Raw genomic sequence first — 5,583 nt, forward strand, 5'->3', positions numbered from 1 at the left:
TATCCACCAACCTATCCATCCATCCACTCACCTATCCATCCACCCACCCATCCATCCATCAACCCATCCATCCATCCATCCATCCATCCACCCACTCACCCATCCATCCACTCATCCATCCATCCATCCATCCACTCACCCATCCATCCATCCACTCACCCATCCATCCATCCACCCATCCATCCATCCACCCACCCACCCATCCATCATCCATCCACCCATCCACCCATCCACCCACCCATCCATCCACCCACCCATCCACCATCCATCCACCCATCCATCCATCCACCCATCCACCCATCCACCCACCCACCCATACACCATCCATCCACCCATCCATCCATCCATCCACCCATCCATCCATCCATCCACCCATCCACCCATGATGGTTATTGTTGTCAATAATACCACATAGAAGACACCCTCTGGGCACACCTGTGACAGAGTTTCTAGATGAGGTTAGCTGAGGTGGGAAGGCCCACCACTGTGGGTGTCACCATTTCATGGGTTGGAATCTCGGACTCTGTAGAACAAGAAAGTGAGCTGAGCACAGGTTTTCATTGCTTTCTGCTTCCTGATTGCAGATCCAATGCGACCAGCTGCTTCTGGTTCTAGCTCCCTTGACTCCCTACTGTTCTGGGCTGCACCTTGAACTGTAAGTCATATTACACATTTCCTTCCTAAAGCTGCTTTTGTCAGGGCATTTTATCACACAACAGAAAGGTAACTGAGATACCATCTATCACCTATCTCCATCGGTCTGTCTGTACCTCTATCTGTCTGTCATCTATCTACCTCTCATCTTCAACGAAAATCTTGTTTGTAGAATTTGGGGAAGTCTTGCATGTCCTGTCTGCAGGTGGAAATCAGGGAAGTCAGCGGCCTGAGATGCAGGAGGGCTAGTGATGTGACTCTTATCTGAGGGCAGAAGAGATCTAGTGTCCAGCCTCAGTGGTAAAGCTGGAAGAAGGAGGTAAATTCCTCTTTCCTCCACTTAAAAAATATATTTTATTTATTATTTTTATTTTATGTGTATGAGTGTGTTGCCTGCATGTAAGTGCACCCGTGTTGTGAAATGCCCAAGGAGTTCAGAAGAGGGGATCGGATCCCCTAGAACTGGAGTTACAGATAGTTGTTAGCTGCCATGTGGGTGCTGGGAATCGAACCTGGGTCCTCTGCAAGAGCAGCCAGTGCTCTTAGCCGCTATCTCTCCAGTTCCATTTCCTCCACCTTTTGTTCTACTCTGGAGCTAGGGTCCTGGGCGGACTGCCTACATTATTGTACCTACCTTTCTGCTTCCCCGGCCGACTGCACCTAGCACCCTCAGGGATGCCCACACAGAGCCAGTGTTTGATTTGGGCACCTATGGCCAGTCAAGTTGACCCATCAAAGTCACTGTCACTCTGTGCTAAACTCTTGGTGTCTGTCTGGCGTGGGCTGGTGTCTTCCTTCATCATGATGCTGTGCCACCAGGTCGGTGGCCTCTGGAGCCATAGTGGTGAGGAAGAGGAGGACCAAGGGCAGGTGAGGCCTGGACATGATTGTGGGTCATTCCTGCCTGCCCTGGCCCAGCGTGTGATGGTTAATCTTGACTATGAACAGGATCTGAACCACTAGGAGACACACTTCTGATCATTCTTATGAGGGTGTGTAAGAAAAAATGACCCTCACTTCGTAATAAGAGCACTGGAGACTCAGGGTAGCAGAAGCAAAACAGTTTATCTTAATACTTGGCAAAGTTGAGGCATCTGCCTAGAATGGCAGGTGTGCTGAATGTGGGGCGGTTAGTTCATAACCGGCCTGTGACCTAATGATGACCCTCCTCCCTCTTTAAAAAATAGTCAGGAAGGTACAATCTTTAAAACTTTTGATTTTATGTATTTTTTATTTTATTATTTTTATTTCATATGTGTGCATGTATTGTCTGCACGTAGGTAAGTGCACCTATGTCGTGCAATGCCTGAGGTTTATATTATATGAATGTTTTCTTTCTCCCCTCCCTCCCTCCTTCCTTCCTTCCTTCCTTCCTTCCTTCCTTCCTTCCTAGGTCTCCCTGTAGCCCTAGCTGGCCTGGAACTCACTATGTAGACCAGACTGGCCTGGGTCTCACAGAGATTCACTTACCTTTGCCTCCCAAGTTCTCGGTTTAAAGGTGTGTACCACCACACCCAGCTATGAATGAGTGTTTTTGTGTGCATGTATGTAAGTGCACCATGTGTGTTCAGTGCCCACAGAGGCCAGAAGAGGGTATTGGATTCCCTGGAACAGGGTTAAGGATGGTTGTGAGCTGCCATGTGGGTGCTAGGAACCGAACCTCAGCCCTCTGCGTGAGCAGCCAGTGCTGAGCTGAGCTGCTCCAGGAAGTCGTTAGATGCATGACCCTGCAGCAAGCTTGGCTGTGATTTTCTACTCAACTTCTAGTTTGAAGAGGGGGTGTCTTAGCAGAGTTTGGGGGACCTGCTAAACTAGCAGCATCAGCAAGAGTCTAGAGAACCTAAGGCTGTCTCAAGGCACTTTTAAAAATGAATCATTAGATTTTATTTCTGGCAGATGTTTCCAAAGAGGTTTAATGGCAGGGGGACAACCTGCTCTCAGGGCGAGCGTCACCTTCCAACAGGTGCCCCCGCCCCAGCGTTGATTGCCTGCCTCTGCTTCTTCCTGGGCGCACACAGCCATCCCTAACTGCCAGCTGACCCCTGGTGACCTTGATAGACACTACATGCTGGCCTTGGGCTGTGGGGACCAGTGACCTCATCCAGGAGGCCCCTCCCTCTCACCTGCTCTGACCCCCAGAGACAGGGAAACAGGAAGGAGGGAACAGGAAGGAGTGTAGTATAGAAGGTGGCCTCCCAGGACATGGCACCCAGACCCAGGAGCTTCAGCTGCGGCAGGGGAAAAGATTTGAGGGTGAGTGGGGGAGGAAATTGGAGGAAACCTTAACAGACCAAGGAGGCGTGCCTGGAGTGCAGTTTGGTTGGATCTGGCCTTGAGCATGTGAGCAGCGGAGAGCCATCTGGGGACGTGGGAACACCGAATCTAGGTTATGTTTTCAGTGTGTTGAGGGAGTTACTATGCACAGAGCAGACATGGTGGTGATGGATTGTGGCCCTGTGGGAGCCCCCTCCATATTTGGAGGTGAAGGCAGAATGGGATAAATGCTTATCTGCATGTGCTTGGAGTATCATGCTAACCCGTCACTTAATTATAAACATTTCACTGTGATCACTTTTAGAAACACACACACACACACACACACACACACACACACACACACAACTCATTTGGAGGGCGTGGTGCCTGTGACAGTGGGCTAATAAGTACCAACTCTGCACATCAGGCCCAGGCCAGTTTCTAGGTCTTGGTCTTGAGGACAAACTGCTTCTTTCCTAGCAGCTGGCATCTCTGCTCTTAGGCTCCTGCTGACTGGACAGCACAGCTTATCAGGACAGAGGGCGTGGGATGGTCCATGGTGCCCACTAGGAACAGAAACACAGGTGCTGCTGGGCAGCTAGCTTGTCCTTTGTACTGAGCCTGGGACTCCAGCCCACGGGACGGCATGTTCACATTCAGGACATGTCTTTCCTCCTCAGTTAAAGCATACTGGAAATATCTTCAAATGCACATGCAAAGTTGTACCTCATTAATGCTCCAGGTGGTTTGTTTATTCTTGAGGGAGCCTGACTTGTTACGTGGTGCTGGTACTCAAACCCCAGTCCTTATGATTGCAGAGCAAAAGCTGTTACCTGCTGGACTTTCTGTAGTAACCCCGTCCCCAGTGTTTTTGAAAAAGATTTATTTTTGTTTTATGTATATGAGTATTTGCCTGCAGGTATGTAGCACACCTGTGTCATGTGTGCAATACCCATGGAGCCAGAATATGGCATTGGATCCTTTTGAACTGGAGTTCACGTGGTTACGAGCTGCTCTGTGGGTCCTGGGAACTGAACCCAGGTCCTCTGCAAAAGCAGGAATTGCTCTTAAGTAACTGCTAAGCAATCCCTCCAACCCCCTCAAGTGTTTTTTAATCCAACCAAGTTGAGAGTCAAAATTACCTATCCCACCCTGCCAAGGTGTCACAGAATGAGCTGTCATAATATATGTGCGTTCACTGCGTCCCTTCTGCCGCTGCTCTGTAAAAGGGTAAAACAGACTAAATTCCCCCATTCCGCAGAAGTTACTCTAAGGAGACTGTAAATAAGTCACACATTAGAAGACCACATTTACCCCATGTATGAGCGACACATGATCTCTACCGTAATGCGCTAGAGCTCTTCCAAAAACCAGCCAGACAGGGCACATTATCACATCCTACAATCTGTGACAGACCCGGAAGCAAGCATTTTGTAAAATGGAAACAGGCATGAGCAGTATTCGGCAGACCTCATTAACAGGCAGAGAAATGGGAGTTCAAAACCAGAAAGCAGTACTGTGTAACACCTACCAGATTGGCACAGATTTTAAAAGTTCAAGCAAGGGCAGGTATCAGCCAGTGCACGCACTCACAGGTGGCTGCTGAGTGCTTGGTTTGGAACCGGCATGTGGGAAACAATTTGGGAATGCCCTCTGAAGTGCATTACACCTGCCAGTGGCTCAGCCGTCCTCCTGTCCTCCTCCTTTACCCTGGAGGGGGATTTCTCACCAAGATTTCCGAGATGCCCTGAAGTCTTTTTCCTGATGTAAAGCCTCTGGCTTCCTTTGATCTGTGTCAATATCTTTGGATTGGTTTCTGAGCTGTGCTACACCCTGTCCTTTGTTCTTGATCTTCCCTGGCCAGGCTAAGGATTTTTCAGATCCTTGGGCTCTGGGTCCCTTTGCTCCTGAGCCTGTCAATACGATGGAAAACACTCACCCAGATTGCTCTGGTTTCATTTCTGTTCCCGTGATAAATTCCTGATCAAAACAGCTTAGGGAAGAAAGAGGTTTATTTGGCTGAGGATTCCAAGTTACAATCTGTCATTTTAGGGAACTCAGGGCGGGAACTCAAGCAGGTAATTACATCACATCCACAGTCACGCAGGCTTGCTTCTTTCTGATAGCTTCTTAATACTGTCCTGGACCCCCTGCCTAGGGAATGGTGCTACCCACGATGGCCCGATCTTTCTACATCAAATAGCAATAAAGACAATCTACCACAGATGTGCCCACAGGCCAACCAGATCTAGATAATTCCTCATCAAGATTTTCCTCCCAGGAGATTCTAGGTTATGTCAAGTTAACAGAACTAACCAGCACAGAGTTGGAGAGATGGCTCTGAGGTTAAGAATGCTTGCTGCTCTTGCAGAGGACCTGGGTTTGGTTCCTAGCACCCACCCACATCAGGCTCACAATCGCCTGTAACTTCAGCCAGGGAAGTTACGTCCTCTTTTGACTTCTGCAGACACCTGTACACATGTGGCATATCCACATTAATAAAAATAGTTAATCTATGGGTCTGGAGAGTTGGCTCAGCGGTTAAGAGCACTGACTGCTCTTGCAGAGGACTGGGTTTGATTCCCAGCACCCACACGGTGGCTACGAACCGTCCTTAACTCCAGTTCCAGGGGGATCCGAAGCCCTCTTCTGACCTCCGCGGCATTGCAAGAC

General features: G+C 49.1%; 1 long non-coding RNA gene across 1 annotated transcript in view; it reads left to right on the forward strand.

Annotated features, from left to right (window-relative positions):
- The window catches only part of LOC103738981, a 42,372-nt gene that overhangs the window by 36,151 nt on the left and 638 nt on the right, over positions 1-5,583 (forward strand). Inside the window, exon 4 of the long non-coding RNA XR_001872574.2 lies at positions 585-655. This is a non-coding gene — a long non-coding RNA (uncharacterized LOC103738981). The remainder of the gene's footprint in view (positions 1-584; positions 656-5,583) is intronic.

This window comes from Nannospalax galili, unplaced genomic scaffold (assembly GCF_000622305.1).
Source record: "Nannospalax galili isolate Female #2095 unplaced genomic scaffold, S.galili_v1.0 scaffold1639, whole genome shotgun sequence".
Taxonomy (NCBI): domain Eukaryota; kingdom Metazoa; phylum Chordata; class Mammalia; order Rodentia; family Spalacidae; genus Nannospalax; species Nannospalax galili.